Source organism: Pongo pygmaeus, chromosome 8, assembly GCF_028885625.2.
Source record: "Pongo pygmaeus isolate AG05252 chromosome 8, NHGRI_mPonPyg2-v2.0_pri, whole genome shotgun sequence".
NCBI classification, from domain to species: domain Eukaryota; kingdom Metazoa; phylum Chordata; class Mammalia; order Primates; family Hominidae; genus Pongo; species Pongo pygmaeus.
Window position 1 is genome coordinate 13137983 of NC_072381.2, and position 17873 is coordinate 13155855.

General features: G+C 39.9%; 1 protein-coding gene across 4 annotated transcripts in view; it reads right to left on the reverse strand.

The window, feature by feature from the left end:
* The window catches only part of CCDC3 (coiled-coil domain containing 3), a 177318-nt gene that overhangs the window by 107926 nt on the left and 51519 nt on the right, over positions 1-17873 (reverse strand). The gene's annotated exons all lie outside the window — the stretch shown is intronic.

Sequence of the window (17873 nt, forward strand, 5' to 3'; positions counted from 1 at the left end):
ATTTTGCAGAAGTGAGCACCTGCAAGAAATCGTCCTCATGGATTCAGCAGACACATCAGTCATGCTTTTCTCCCCTGTAAGATCTGGCAGAGTGCCTTGCTGATTGGGTTTCTCTTCCTGATTGAGCCATTGCAGTGTACCCTAGTGAGAAGTTCCTCTTTGGGGACTAAGACTTCCAAACAAGCAGAGCTCAAGGTAGCCAGCAGGGGAAACAAAACTTCTGTGAGTGAATTATTGGGTTTAATAGTACATGAGCCACTTCCATCTCTTGATTCCAAGACCTATATGTCCTGGCTGTGGGGTGGATAGTACCATATATGTTCTGTTTCAAAGCACACACAGTAAGTACACTTTAAGATGGAATCCATCATTTCAGTGTGGTGACTCCCAAGTGACACTATAATTAAGTCTTCACTAAGCTGTTACATCTTTCAAAATTTGTCCAGTTGCTTCCAGGTGATGGGACATGTGGTAAAACCAGTTAATTCTATGGCCTTGAGACCACTGCTGCACTTCATTGCTGTGAAAGAAGCAATGCTATGGGAATCATTGATCAGAAACATCACTATGGGAAATTCCATGATGGTGGATAAGGTGCCCCGTGACTCCATAGATGGTGCTACTGGCAGAAGCATTATGGCAGGGAAGGCATATCCGTGTCCAGAATGTGTCTATTTCAGTGAGGACACATCTCTGACCCCAAGATGGAAAAGGTCCGATGGAATCAACCTGCCACCAGGTGGCTGACTAGTTCCCCGGATGAATGGGGCCATATTAGGGGATCCATGTTGGCCTCTATTGTTGACATATTAGGCTCTCAGCAGTAGTAGTAGTGTTAGCCAGGCCAGCCATGGTAAGAGGAAGTTCACATTGTTGAGGCAATGAATACTCTCTGTTTCTACCACCAGCGCCACTCTGTTTGTCTCATTGAGTAAGCAGTAGAGTGGCCAAGAAAAGAGACTGACAGACACCCACTGAGTACATCAATTGCCCACCTAATCACTAAGAACTTCCCCTCCACTGAATGCACTTTGGTCATCATTCACATGGGTCACAAATATCTTCACAGTTGGTAACCATTATAAGATGTCCATTCATTCACCTCTTCCCAAGATGTCCTTGTCATCAATCTTCTGATCCTACTTCTTTCAAGTCCCTAACCGTCCAGCCAAACCACGAGCAACTGCCCACGAATCAGTGTCCATGTGTACTACCAGCCCTCTCTTAGTCTAGACATAGCATACAGTGAAATCTGCTGCTCAAAGTTCTATCCACTGGGAGAATCTTTCTTTACCAGTGTCCTTCAGGATCACCCGTGAGTGAAACTGAGTAATATCTGTGTGTAATACAGAAAAATATGCAAACCAGTCTTGTTATTTCTTCCTCATTCAACTGGAGTATCTTCAAGAGGCCATAAACCATATGAGTGGAAGAGGCAACGTACCTTCAGAGTCAAAGGAATCTAAGCCACTTGCCCATGCAACTTGCTTGTACCATCTGGACCTGCCCAATTCCAGTCTCTTGGATACCATTTCCATTTGATGGTAGATTGCTGCTGCGCACACATGGCCTTATGTCTAGGAGGGTCATACAACACCCAATTCATGATGAGAAGTTCAGATTACATAATCACCCAGCATACCACTGTTAGGCATTCAATCTCTGCCAAAGCCTAATAGCAAGGGAGATGCTATTTTTCAAAAGGCAAATAGCCATATCCAGAATAAGGCATAGATGTGCACTAAAACCCTAGAGTTTGGTGCTGTGATTTTCCTTTTGTTGCTTTCTAAAGACTCCACACAACATTCCTGTTTACCATAAATACTTCATCACTGGACCTTCTAGATAATAAGGCTCAAGTGATACAATGGCTTGTACACAGTCTGAACTTGCTGCAGAGACTTCTCAGAACTTGCTCAACACTGCTTGAAACTGGCGGCCTTATAGACAACTCTATAGATGAATCCAAAAAGCACATTTAAATGTGGCATATGTTCCCTCCTAAATACAAAAAGGCTGAACGCACATTTTTCCTCTTTTCCCATTTAGATCATCCAAGGACCAGCAACTTTCCTGTTGCCTTGGAGGAGTGACAATTGAGCCCCCAGAAACTACACTGAGGTGGCAGGTCCCTGAATTTTTGTGGGGCCTATCTCCTACCTTATATCTTACCAAGGCCTCTAAAGTATATGGTGTTTCATGAACATCAGATCCATTCATCATAATGTCATCCATGAGGTAATCCAATGTGATGTTTTGTGGAACATCAAGACAATCAGCATCTCTGCAGAATAAATGTGATAGAGAGCAGGAGAATTGACATAGCCTGAAGCAAAACTGAAAGTATACTGTTAGCCCTGACAGGTAAATGCAAATTGTTGCTGGCAATCCTTGCAAATCAGTGAGGAGAAAAAGGCAGGTCAGTAGCTACGAAGCAAATGCTGGGAGACATATCAATTTGCTCCAGGAAAGATACTACATCTAGGACAGCAGCTGGAATTTTAGTCGCCACCTCATTAAGTTCATAGTAGTCCTCACTCATTCTTCAAGACCCATGTGACTTTTGCACAGACCAGCTGATGAGTTCAGTGGAGATGTGATAACTATCGCCACTTCTTTCAAGTCTTTGATGGCAGCATGGATTTTTGCAGTCCCCTCAGGGATGCAATATTGCTTCTGATTTATTCTCTTGGTACAAATGAAAGTTCTAGGAGCTTCTGCTTAGCCCTTCCAACAATAAAAGCCATCACCCATGGGTCAGAGAGAAAATGTGGGGGTTTGTCAGTTGTCAACTTTGGTCCCTTTGGAGAAGTCTTAGAGGAGGATTTATGGTGTGTGCATCTGGCAATGGTGCAGGGTCCTTCCTCAAGGGCACCTGGCTTACCTTTCAGTCAAAAGGCTCTGTGTCTATAAATTTACTTATGTCTAAAAGCTGGGTAAGGGGCTTCAGTTCCTCTCTGTGGGAATTCAAGTCAGGTTTTCAGCTACCAGAGTTTTTGCTGTTACATAGATTAGGCACTACACTCACAGGCTGCCCACATATTTACTTTCAAGACACATCATGATCAACTATCCACTGTCAAAGATCTCTGCCAATCAAAACATTCTGATTACTAGTATGCCCCTCCCGACCTTTATGGTAGAGGTACTTACCTTCCCTTTGGCAGTTAAGTGCTGCCGCTCGACCCCTTTTCAATGGCATCATCCTGTACTACAGTCATAACTTTTCTAGAAAGAGGAGAAACCACAGAGATGTTCAAGGATGCAGTACTTCCTTCATTAATATATTTCTCATTGCTGTCATGAAGGAAATACCTCTGGGTCATCTTGTGGAATGTAGTTGGCAGGTGGCTGTGCAGGTCACACATCGAGTATTCAGTTCAACCTTCCTAACTCCCTAAGCCTTTGGATTCCCTCCTCTACATTGTTTCAGGGAAGCTCTGGCATCTCAGCCACCATGGAATTCCTTCAAATTGTAGTCAACCAATCAAGTAAGCTGTTAGAGTCACCTCTAGAAGTATATTAAATTTATACTCTCAAATGCATCAAAACAATAAATTTTGCCAAAACTAGTATTATATTCTGCCCACTTTGGTTCTGCCTGGAGTCTGCTGATACATATAGGCAGTCTTGCAATTTCTTTAGTGTCTATGCTATTTCCTCCCGGATTATAGTGTGTACTTGTCTCCTGGGACATGCTGAGCTTTTACCTTAGTTATACCGCTAGTTGAACTTAATTATGACTACAATTGCCTTATAAAAGACACTTGTGAAGCAATCATGGAGCTACACTCTCTTAAAGATAGACCAAGTATAGTCAAATGTGTCCTTTCTTCCTAAAATAATTTTTTTAAATCCCAATACAAAATAGTGGAAAACTTTTTCGTTATGTAAAAAATATTTTAAGTTATTCATGAAAAATAAATGAGTGAGTTCTTCTTCCTTCTTCTTCTCTATCTCTTCCTGAAAAACTCAGCTCTAAAAGTCTAGCTGGGGCCAAGCAAGTTAGGTCTCCAAGCTGGGGCAGGATAAGAGATGGAAGAGACATGCAAAACAGGAGGAGCTTCTGTCTGGGGCTTCCCACTGCAGGTGTGAGCCACAAGGGGTGAGGGCATCAATGCAGAGGAGTGACCCACTACAGGATATCAGAGCCCAAGAAGGGTTAAGGAGAGTCCCTGCAAAAGAAGAGCCTGTCATGTGGTCTCAGGCTCCAAAACCCCATGACAGTTTACCCTGTTATGGGGTTGACCATGTGGGAGGGCAGCCTTTGCAGAGACTCAGTGTCTAGGCAAAGAGGGGCCTCCTAGGCATGCAGCCCAACATGGGTTTCAGAAGCCAACAGGGTAACACCCACAAGGATGTCAGTGCATGAGCAAGAACAGGGGACTTCCATGTGAAAGGGCATGACCCAGTTCAGAGAATCAGAGCATGGTTAGGGTGAGATGAGTGTCCATGCAGAAGGGCAGCCCAAGCCAGGGAGTCAGAGGCCAAGCAGGGTAATGAGGATGTCCATGTTGGGGAAGGCAGCAGCAGTGCAGTGAATGCCAGACTCCAAGTGTGATGTGGAAGGCATGGTATGAGCTATGAGATGGGAGTAGTGATGGGAGAATGGTTACACACAAGAGGTTGATCAAATAAGCAAATCTATTAAGGAGGATGGAAACCAGTTTCTCACTATTAAAAAAGGGAGTTACATATATGGAAAGGAAGAAAACTAGAATGGATCCTGCGGTGGTGAAACATGAATTCATAGATTTTAATAATAGATATAGAAATCAATATAGTTGCATGTGAATTTGTTTGTGGATATACACTTTTGTCTGTCCCACAAGTCTTAGAAATATATGTTATATGCTTACAAAAAGAGAATTCTTGATAAAACTTGGTAAGTTAGCAATAGAAGGGAACTTTCTCAACCTGATAAAAAGCATCTATACAGTCTACTGCTAACCTTTCACTTAATGTGAAAGACTGAGTGCTTTCCCTTAAGATCAGAGAAACAAGACAAGGATGTTCAGTTTCATCACATCTACTCAACATAGTACTGGAGGTTCTAGGGCAATAATTCCATAAAATAAAATAAAAAGCATCCAGATTGGAAAAAACGATGTAAAATTCTATTTACCCATGACATGATCATCTGTCTAGAAAATGCAAATGAATCCACAAAAAAGCTACTAGAACTCATAAGCAAGTTTAACAAGTGGAATACAAGATCAATATACAAAAATCGATTGTATTCTCTTTACTAACAACAATTGGAAATTGACATTTTTAAAAATAATACCATTCACAATGGCATCAAAATATATGAAATACTTAGAAATAAATCTCATAAAATATGTAAAAGTCTTATACATTGAGAACTACAAAACATTACTGAGAGAAATTGAAGAATATTTTGAAAATGGAGATATATACTTTTTTCATAGGTTGGGAGACTCAATATTGTTAAGATGTTCATTCTAGCCAAACTGATTTACAAATTAAATGCAAGCTCAATAAAAATCCCAGTAGACCTTTTGATAAAAATTGATAAGCATAGTCAAAATTCCATATGGAATGTAGAGAACTGAGAATAGCCAAAAACAACTTAGAAAATAAAGACCAAAACCAGAAGGCTACCATTACCTGATTTCAAGACCTACTATAAACCTATAGTAAGCAATAAAGTGTGATTTGGTGCAAACACAAATACCTATGTCAAAGGAACAAAATGAAGTCCAGAAATAAACCCATAAATATATAGATAACTGATTATTTAAAAAGCTGCAGAGATAATTCACTGGAAATTGATTGGAAAAAGAATGACCTTTTGAACAAATGGTGCTAGAACAATTGAGGGAAAAATATTTCAGCCCATACCTAGCACTGTACACAGAAATTAACTCAAAATATAAAACCTAAAACATCTAGGAGGAAACCTCTGCTAACTTGAGTTAAACAAAACTTAGACATCATCAAAATATCTAATAAAAGAATGAAATATCAAGCCATAGACTGGATGAAAATATTTGCAAATCATATTTCTGATAAAGGATACATATTCAGAATACACAAAGAACTCTCAAAGCTCAGTGATATGGCTGGGTGCGTTGGCTCATGCCTGTAATCCCAGCACTTTGGGAGGCTGAGGAGGTTGGATCACCTGAGGTCAGGAGTTCGAGACCAGCCTGGCCAACATGGTGAAACCCTGTCTCTACTAAAAATACAAAAATTAGCAGGGTATGGTGGCACGTGCCTGTAGTCCCAGCTACTCGGGAGTCCGAAGCAAGAGAATCGCTTGAACCTGGGAGGTAGAGGTTAGAGTGACCCAAGATCATGCCACTGCACTCCAGACTGGGTGACAGAGCAAGACTCCACTTCAAAAAAACAAAAAAACAAAACACACTCAATGATGAGAAAACAAACAACCCAATATAAAAAACTGGCAGAAAATTTAAAAAACACTTCACCAAAGAAGATAAGAATGGCAAATAAGAGCATGAAAAAACGCGCTCAAAGTCATTAGTCACTAGGGAAACTCAAAACCATTATGAGATACTCCTACACATCTACTTGAATAGCAAAAATTAAAGATAATGACTATACCAAGTATTGTCAAGAACATGGAGGAACTGGAACTCTCATGCACTGCTGGTGGAAATGTCAATGGTAAAAGCACTTTGGAAAACAACTTGACAGCTGCTTAAAAAGTTAAACATATGATTAAGCCATTCCGCCCCTAGGGATATACTAGAGAAAATTAAAGCATATCCCATATAAAGACTCATATATGAATGTCCGTAGCAGCTTTATTTGTAGTAGCCCCAAACTAGAAACAACCCAAGTGTCCATCCACAGGTAGATGAATAAATAAACTGTGGCCTGCAATTAAATACTACTCATCAATAAAAAGCAATGAACTATTACTACACACCAAAACATGGATGAATCAGGTGACAGAGTAGTCAAGCAAGTGGATTTCCTCTACCAATTCATTTGCTCTCAGAAATTCTCATCTATAAAACGATCACAAATGGCTGGGCATGGTGGCTCACGCCTGTAATCCCAGCACTTTGGGAGGCCAAGGTGGGTGGATCATGAGGTCAGGAGCTCGAGATCAGCCTGGCCAACATGGTGAAACCCCGTCTCTACTAAAAATACAAAAATTAGCTGGGCACGGTGGTGCACAACTGTAATCCTAGCTACTTAGGAGGCTGAGGCAGGAGAATTGCTTGAACCTGGGAGGCAGAAGTTGCAGTGAGTTGAGATGGCGCTACTGCACTCCAGTCTGAATGACAGAGTGAGACTCTGTCTCACAAAAAAAAAAAAAAAACTGTCACAAAGGCGGCATCGAAATAGGAAGAGAATAAATCAAACTATCCCTGTTTTCAGAAGACATGATTCTATCTCTAGAAATCCTCATAGTCTCTCCCCAAAAACTTCTTGAGCTGATAAGCAACTTCAGCAAAGTTTCAAGATACAAAATCAGTGTACAAAAATCAGTAGCACTCCTATACACTAATAGCACTGAAGCTGAGAGCCAAATCAGGAACACAATCCCATTCAGAACTGCCACAAAAAGAATACAATACCTAGGAATACAGCTAACCAGGGAGGTGAAATATCTCTACAATAAGAATTATAAAACGGCTCTTCAAAAAAATCAGAGATGATACAAACAAATGGAAAAACATTCCATGCTCATAGATAGAAAGAATCAATATCATTAAAATGCCTATATAAAATGCTATAATACCCAAAGCAATTTATAGATTTAGTGCTATTCCTATCAAACTACCAAAGACATTGTTCACATAACTAGGAAAAGACTATTCTAAAATGTATATGGAACCAAAAAAGGGCCCAAATAACCAAGGCAATCCTAAGCAAGAAGAACACAGCTGGAGGAATCACATTGCCAACTTCAAACAGTACTATAATGCTACAGTAACCAAAACAGCATGGTAGTGGCAAAAACAGACACACACACCAATGGAACAGAATAGTGAGCCTAGAAATAAAGGCACACACCTACAACCATCTGATCTTTGACAAAGCTGACAAAAACAAGCAATGGGAAAAGGACTCCCTATTCAATAAATAGTGCTGGGGTAACTGGCTAGCGATATGCAGAAGACTGAAACTGGACTCCTTCCTTACACCATATACAAAAATCAACCCAAGATGGATTAAAGACCTAAATATAAAACCTAAAACTATAAAAACCCTGGAAGATAACCTAGGAAATACCATTTTGGACATAGAAACTGGCAAAGATTTCATAATGAACATGCCAAAAGGAATTGCAACAAAAGCTAAAATTGACAAATGAGACCTAATTAAAGAGCTTCTGCACAGCAAAAGAAACTATCAACAGAGTAAACAAAAAGCCTACAGATTGGGAGAAAATATTCACAAACTATACATCTAAGAAAAGTCTAATATCCAGACTCTACAAGGAACTTTAAACCTACAAGCAAAAAAGAACCCCAGTAAAAAGTGGGCAAAGGAAATGAACAGATATTTTTCAAAAGAAGACATACTTGCAGCCAATAAGCATTTGAAAAAATGCTCAATATCACTAATCATTAGAGAAATGCAAATCAAAACCGCAACATTATACCATCTCACACGAGTCTGAATGGCTATTATTTAAAAAGTCAAAATATAACAGATGCTGGCAAGGTTGTAGAGAAAAGAGAATGAATGCTTATATACTGCTGGTGGGAGGAGGGAGAAGTTCATTTAAAAAAAAAAGAAAAAAGAAAAAAAAAAAACTGTTGTAGTCCCAGCTACTTGGGAGGCTGAGGCAGGAGAATCACTTCAACCCAGGAGGCAGACGTTGCAGTGAGCTGAGACTGCGCCACTGCACTCCAGCCTGGGTGACAGAGTGAGACTGTCTAAAACAAAACAAAACAAAACAAACTATTGAGTACTATGCTTAGTACCCTGGCGACAAAATAATCTGTACCCCAGATCCCCAAGTCACAAGTTTACCTATATAATAAACCTGCACATGTACCCCGAACCTAAAAATTAAAATATTCTAATAAACTGTCACAAAGAAAAATATTTTTCTATTGCTGCTGAAAAAAATAAAGAAAAACTTAAATTTGTTATATTCAAATTCACAAAACTAAGTGTAAAGGAGTATAAATAATTTCCAAAAATTTGTTGGTAAATTTATCACAGTTATTCTTCAGAAGTTATTAAAATTTTCAGAAGTATTAAAACTGCACTAAGACTTTTGGGACACACACACATATTTCCTAGCTCTGCCCACCAAGAAGGTCCAGGAGCAGTAATACTCGAAAAGCAATGCAAGCACCTAGCAGCCAGATTTTGGTTTCTAAATATCATTCTCCATTAAAAAGAACCAGGACTCTTTGGAGAAATAGATGATTTCAGAGAGTAGATGATGAGTGGACATGAAAATTCTGATTAGCCACAAACATTTTGTGCCAAAAAGTAAGGGAGTGCTGAAAGAACAACTGGGAAGTGTCACACATACACACACACACACACACACACACACACACACACACAAACCCTTAAAGGGGCTCCCAGTGATGTGTTTAAATTAATAATGAATTATAGCCCATAGAATAAAATAGAAAACCATGAATTAACAGTAGTAAATACAGGAATGAATAATTAGAACAGTTTAGAGATATTTACATAGTTACAAATAGCTCCCAATAAAATATTTACTTATTACAAAGAGAAAAAGAACAACATTATAGATGGAGAATCCTGGCAGATACCACAGTAATCCAAGTAAATATCATGGTAATGGAGCAAACTGGAATCTTGCACCAGCTGATAAAACATACTGAGAACACAGCATCACCTTGTGATACTCCTGCCAATGATGCAAAATGTGAATGTAAACATGAGGCAATATCAGATAAACACAAATTGAGGAACATTCTACAAAACAACTGGCCTATAATCTTCGAAAGTGTCAAGCTCACAAAAATCAATAAAAGACCTTATAGTTCTTCCAGATTGAAGGAGATAAAAAAGACATGCATGGCCGGGCGTGTGGCTCACACCTGTAATCCCAGCGCTTTGGGAGGCTGAGGCAGGCAGATCACTTGAGGTCAGGAGTTCAAGACCAGCCTGGTCAACATGGCAAAACCCCGTCTCTACTAAAAATACAAAAATTAGCCAGGCATGGTGGTGCACACCTCTAACCCCAGCTGCTCAGGAGGCTGAGGCAGGAGACTCACTTGAACCCGGGAGGTAGAGATTGCAGTGAGTCGAGATCACGCCATTGCACTCCAGCCTGGGTGACAGAGCAGGACTCCATCTCAAAAATAAAATAAAAAAAAGAAAAAGAAAAGAAAAGAAAAAAGAAAGAGAGAGAGAAAGAGGCATGCAAAAGACTGATGCAACATACAATTCTGAACTAGATCCTTTTGCTATAAATGACATTATTGGGACAAGTGTCAAGATTTGAATGGGAACTGAAATGTCAATGGTGGTACTATATCAATGCTAATTTTCCATTTCTATGCCCTTGATTGTAGGAAATACACACTAAAGTACTTGCAGATGATAAGTATCCTATAACAGTTTGTTGGTACTGGGCTTGCAACATTTTTGTAAGTTTGAGGATATTTCAAAATAAAAGTGAGAAGAAAATTTACTAAATAAGTGAAATAGCTATGAATTTTTTGAAAGAGGATTGGCATAAGTAATTTCTTCTTACAGATATTTAAAAAGTATATTATGCAGCTACAATGCTTGAAACAGTGTGGTAATTGTGCAAGAATCAACAGTCATATCAGGAGAACAAAACAAATCTTCGTTCATAAGAACTTAATATAGTTATATAGGAACAACTGAAATTGCCAACAAACGGAGTGATTTGTAAATTGTAGCACATTCATATATTTGACTATTTTACCACAAACACATTTTTAAACATTCTAAATGGCATGCATGTGATATAATGTTAAGTGAAAGAAGAGTATAAATGAGCTGTAGGCCCATGATGGGTTCTTGGGGTGCTGGGTTGACTTCAGTGGTAGCTATATGGTCATTCATTTTGTTTCATAAACATGACTTATGTATTTGCCTGATGTAGTTACAATAAAAGATTTTAAAAGGATCTATAAGACCCTCTATCCTAGTGGACTATATTCTTGAGATTAAGCTGGTAAGTAGATTACATTCCATCAGCCTCTTACACAGATTAGGAATCAAATTCCAAAAGAGCTAGATCATTGCTCTCTGGGAGCTGATATCTAATGAAGCCAGGATGGGAATTCATCCCTGCTCTTGCCATAGCACTACCCTGGGTCTTCTGGCATTGACCATGGGAGAGCTGACAGTCATCACAGCGGTTACTGTGATTGTGTGTCAGTGTGCTGAGGATGCCACATGTTTCACTCATGCAGTCCTTACGACTGCCTTGCAAAGGTGGTGTTGTGACCCCCAATTTATAGAGAAGGAAAGGGGGTGCATAGCAGGCAAAGAATAAAGCTGCAATTCGGACCCATCAACTCATTCATTAAATCAACCCAAACTCATTCACAGCTGTATGTCAGACACTGGAAAGATTCTGGAGATAGAAACAGATGTGACACAATTTCTACCCTCCAGGAACTGCCCATCCTGATGAACCCCAAACTTGGGCCACTCCATCTGTGCCTATCATTGTTCTTCAATAGGAGAGCCTAGGTTCGGTGAAAGAGGGGATGGTTAATAGGAACAAAAAATAGTTAGAAAGAATAAAAATGATATAGTATTTTCTAGCAAAACAGGGTGACTGTAGTCAAAAATAACTGAATTGTTCATTTAAGAATAACTAAGAGTATAACTGGATTATTCAAAACACAAAGGATAAATGCTTGAGGGAATGGATACCCTATTTATCCTGATGTGAGTATTATATACTGTATGCCTATATCAAAATATCTCATGTAATCTGTAAATATATACACCTACTATGTACCCACAAAAAGTGAAACTAAAAAAAATTTAATAAAACAATAGTAGAGCTTATCTGCTACTGTTTACATGTGGTCCAAAGTCAGTTACTTCTCCCAGTGGCAACCAAGTTACTCCCTCTCAAAATTCCCCTCCCATCAGAGTTAACAAATGAACAAACAAATAAAAACCCCAGCACCTGTGATGCAGTTATCCCACCTGAGTTGAGCTCAAGATTTTCTTTTTCCCCTTTGCTGATTTTTTTGGTAAAGCAAAAAAAAAAAAAAAACAAACACACAAAAAAACCCAACTTTCTCTTATATTTGAATACTGTATACAGGGAATGGGCCCAGAAAACCTAAACAGAGACAAGCAACTCAAAAATAAAAGACATTCTTCCTATGATATCATATTTCCTACTTGTTCAGGGCCTTCCTTGGAGGCTCCTAATGTATAATGTAAATGTTAACTCATTCTTCCTTCTGGTATCCTTGGGAGGCAGGAAGCCAATGTTATTTCATAGATAAAAAAGCTGCAGTCCCGGAGGTTGAATGCCTTCCCTCGGGGTCACATAACTACAGGCAGTGTGAGGGGCTGGGAATGGAACTTGGGGTTAGGACTCCCAGCCTGTGGTCCCCTGGCTCTCAAGTGGGGCCTCCTTCCTAAGAGATAACTTTGTATGTTGAAACTCTGTTGGAATCTGGTTCTATAAAAGGAATGCTATGGAACTGCTGAGACAAAAGATGCATTTTTCTTCCCCTGCACATTAATACAGGGTACATCTTCAAGAGGCGATTTAGCGCATGTAAGCACTGTCTGTAATACTTAAACATTTATCCAGTGTGGGGACTAATATTTCGCCCGAATGACCCAGTCCATGACAATTCTGTTCTGTTGAGAGAGGACAGAAACAAGGGACCGAACTCTAGACATCATGATCTCTGCCACTTTAAGCATCTGCATTTCCAAAAGGAATGAGCTAGGTCTGAGGTTGAGGAGCACCTCGTACAAATGTGTTACTCTTTGGGAGGTATCATAGCACTTTGTCAAGCAATGTGCTGGTGTCCTCGCTCTACAGTCATGAGGATGACACAACCAAAGCCTTTTTCACAGTAGGCAAAATGGAAACAGGGAGATGAGCTGATTTTTCATGTAAGCCAGATGAAGTTCTAAGAATGCCTGTTTTATGGCCAGGCGAGGTGGCTCACGTCTGTAATCCCAGTACTTTGGGAGGCCGAGGTGGGCGGATCACCTGAGATAAGGAGTTTAAGACTAGCCTGGCCAACATGGTAAAAACTCATCTCTACTAAAAATACAAAAATTAGCCAGGCATGGTGGCAGGTACCTGTAGTCTCAGCTACTCGGGAGGCTGAGGCAGGAGAATTGCTTGAACCCGGGAGGTGGAGGTTGCAGTGAGCTGAGACTGCGTCACTGCACTCATGCCTGGGTGACAGAGCAAGACTCCATCTCAAAAAAAAAAGAAAAGAAAGGAAAAAAGGAATGCCTGTTTTTTTAATTTCAAGTCCATCCAACCAATTTCCCAACATCTTCTTGTGTAGATTTTTAGATACTAATGGAAATACTAGGCACAGCCTGAGCATTTGACAATAGTCATCATTCAACATTTACATTTCAACAAATAACTTTCAAGATTTTTCTTTCAACTACCATGTGTTGGGCACTATTCCAGGCACTAGGGCCACAGCAATGAATAAAACAGACTCTATCCCATTGGGGTTGACATCCATCAGGACTCAAATTGGTGTGACTGATAAGGAAGGAAGAAAAATCTAGCCTTTCGAGACATCACCTTTCCTTGGAAAAGAATGGCTTCAAAATCTTATTCCAAATCCTCTGAAACACCTTCATTTAAATGTCCATGTAACTAACCAGGCTAAGATTAAGCATGCCAAAGTCTCAGGTGGGTCCCTAAAATGCCAAGTTTCCCTATATAGGTTAGAGGAGAGCAAACCCTAAACTGAGAGCAAGGTGGGTTTTATGGACTTTTCTTTCCTATCTATGTCCTTGGAATGAAATGAAATGAAAAAAATAATAATAAGCCAAAGCTCCAAAGGGCTGAGAGAGGGAATATGTGTGGATATCATAAACATAAAGCCGGGTTTCCCTGAGACGTTGTCAACAAGTGCCTCTTTCCCATAGGAAGTGAAGTCTCTGGGGACATGGTGGAAATATGGACAGTGGAAGAGTGGAACAAAGTTCTTGGGGTGGAGGGGAGTCTTCCTGCTGAAGGGAAGACCCACAGCTGGGCCGTCTCAAGAGACTGTAAATTCACAAACTGTGCACACTAGACCAGCTTTCATCCCTGACATACTTGTCTGATATCTCATCAGTATCTGCCCAGGGAATGTGAAAAGCTGGTAGAACGAGACACATGGGAAAGTTTACAAAGACTCCTGGCCTACAGGCCACTGTGTGTTTTCAATGTGCTGGTTCCACGTTTTTGCTAGCTGCACAGGGGACTTAAAATCCTGTTGAAAACTTCCTGGAGAAACAGTTTCTCATCCTGGAGGAAGAATCTCACAGGATTTTTGTCTTAGTGGGACATTATGATGGACTACTGAAAAATGAACAGAGGCCGGGTGCAGTGGCTCATGCCTGTAATCCCAGCACTTTGGGAGGCCAAGATGGGAAGATCACCTGAGTTCAGGAGTTCAAGACCAGCCTGGCTAATATGGCGAAACCCCGTCTCTACTAAAAATACAAAAAAAATTAGCTGGGCAAGGTGGTGAGTGCTTGTAATCTCAGCTACTCAGGAAGCTGAGGCAGGAGAATTTGGCTTGAACCCGGGAGGTGGAGGTTTGCAGTGAGCCAAGATCATGCCGTTGCACTCCAGCCTAGATGACAAGAGCGGAACTCTGTCTCAAAAAAGAAAAAAAGGCCAGGCGCGGTGGCTCACGCCTGTAATCCCAGCACTTTGGGAGGCCAAGGCAGGCGGATCACGAGGTCAGGAGATTGAGACCATCCTGGCTAACACGGTGAAACCCCGTCTCTACTAAAAATACAAAAAAATTAGCCAGGTGTGGTGGCGGGCGTCTGCAGTCCCAGCTACTCGGGAGGCTGAGGCAGGAGAATGGCAAGAACCCGGGAGGCAGAGCTTGCAGTGAGACTTGATCATGCCACTGCACTCCAGCCTAGGTGAGAGAGCGAGACTCTGTCTAAAAAAGAAAGAAAGAAAGAAAGAAAAATGAATAGAAAGTATAGAAGACGTTTGGCTATTCTTATGTTTACTATGAAAGCACTGTATGAAAAAGGTTAAGATTGCTCTGAACCATAAATAAAATTTCAGCCCTTTTTTGGCATCAGGAAAAAGTCCACCTGGTTCATTCATAGCAAAAGCCCACACGTATCACAATGAGAGTGCTTCTCCCACTACGTGGTTTTTCACATGCACATAGCATTTACTGGCCTTTCCGTCTGTGTTCTCGTTGCAGAGGAATCATGTGATCAGCATTGCACTAACTTCTACCCCTAAGTAAAGTACTTGGTAGAAGAATATCTGTTTTTTCCTTAAATTTTCCATTACTGACTTTGTTCCATTTAAAAATACATTATAACTTAATGCTGGTGACTCCACATGACTCATGATAACTTTTAAAAATATGTTTTTCAAGACTGCATGAATAAATATGAACGCTGGGCTGGGTAGGGTGATGCACGCCTGTAATCCCAGCACTTTGGGAGGCCAGGGTGGGTGGATCACCTGAAGTCAGGAGTTCAAGACCAGCCTGACCAATATGGTGAAACCCCATCTTTACCAAAAATACAAAAATTAGCCAGGTGTGGTGGCGCATGCCTGTAATTCCAGCTACTCAGGGGGCCGAGGCAGGAGAATCGCTTGAACCCTAAAGGAGGAGGTTGCAGTGAGCTGAGATTTCACCATTGCACTCCGCCCTGTGCAACAAGAGTGAAACTCCTTCTAAAATAAATAAATAAAAATAAATAAATAAATATGAACACTATTAGTAAATTATGAATTTACAAATAAACTTGATTCTAGGACCTTGGAAAATACTTTGATTGGAATATAAATCCATTTTTCCTCAAAACAATTTTCACTTCGACTTCAGATAGAAGGGACATAAAACCAAATCCCCATTCTGAAAATTCAAGGGGAACTCTTTTCTAGTAACGTGAGGCATGAGCGGCGATGGTTCACAGGATTCATTTGTTCCACACAAACTCAGGGGTGGGACCCAGCTATCGTTTTCCTAACTCATTCCCATGAATTCTAAATTGTCAACACCTAAGATTAATGACACCTGTCTTTTTGCTGTCATGAACAGTTAGAGCGGTTTAGCAAGAGATAAATCATCTTCACACAGAGGGTTGTGCTATTATTCTCAGCAAACAAAGGACAAAGCTTATTTCTATATCATGTTAAACATCGTTATAAGGGAATAAGCTTATTTTTTCTTTTATGCTCTAATGAAATTATTAGCCTATAACACATTTCTTTCTTGATTTGGAACATCTATTCTTCAAAAGTTTGTGGAGTAATCACAGAGAGTTTCCATGCATAATGGATCACTCTAATCTCAAAATATGCACTGATTTTTAAGGAATGTACAGAAGGAAAAGCCAACCATCCTTTTGATTATTGTATAACCAGATCAGCCTTGATCTGAAAAACACTCCACTCAATTGAGGAAGATACTTTTAGCTACTAAATAAAATACACAGTGATAAAGTAGGGAGGAAGCATGGAATAACAACTTTACCAAGAATAGCCAACAGGTTCATCTTACAATGACTATGAGCAAAAAGTTTTCACAAACAAAATCTTATTAAAGAAAAGAAAACAAAAAATAAAAAAAAATAATGAATAAATAAATATGAGCACTAGGTATCAGTAATGACTGGCACTGAGCAAGCACTCAAATATTTGCTGAATGAATGAATGAACTCATGAATAAATATGTCGTGTACCTATCAACATACAACTTGAGCTTTTTCGAGGTTTATTTAGCACTAAAAATGCTTATTCAATTTAAATATTCTCTTGTCATGTATTTATTTTGTGTGTTCAAACTCCAAAGTGTAGGCTTTGAGGTATAGACTATAGCAATGTTATATTATAGCTATAAATGTTCTACTCAGCATTTGCAAAAATGCAGTTCTTTGAGGAAATAACTAAGCTTAACATTTAACAATAAAAGAAGATATACTTCTGGGGCAACTTTTAAAAACACATCAATTCAAGGTACCATCATTTTCTTTTTTTTTTCTTTTTTTTTATTATTATTATACTTTAAGTTTTAGGGTACATGTGCACAATGTGCAGGTTACTTACATATGTATACATGTGCCATGCTGGTGTGCTGCACCCATTAACTTGTCATTTAGCATTAGGTATATCTCCTAATGCTATCCCTCCCCCCTCCCCCCACCCCACAAAAGTCCCCAGAGTGTGATGTTCCCCTTCCTGTGTCCATGTGTTCTCATTGTTCAATTCCCATCTATGAGTGAGAACATGCGGTGTTTGGTTTTTTGTCCTTGCGATAGTTTACTGAGAATGATGATTTCCAATTTCATCCATGTCCCTACAAAGGACATGAACTCATTATTTTTTATGGCTGCATAGTATTCCATGGTGTATATATGCCACATTTTCTTAATCCAGTCTATCATTGTTGGACATTTGGGTTGGTTCCAAGTCTCTGCTATTGTGAATAGTGCCACAATAAACATACGTGTGCATGTGTCTTTATAGCAGCATGATTTATAATCCTTTGGGTATATACCCAGTAATGGGATGGCTGGGTCAAATGGTATTTCTAGTTCTAGATCCGTGAGGAATCGCCACGCTGACTTCCACAATGGTTGAACTAGTTTACAGTCCCACCAGCAGTGTAAAAGTGTTCCTATTTCTCCACATCCTCTCCAGCACCTGTTCTTTCCTGACTTTTTAATGATTGCCATTCTAACTGGTG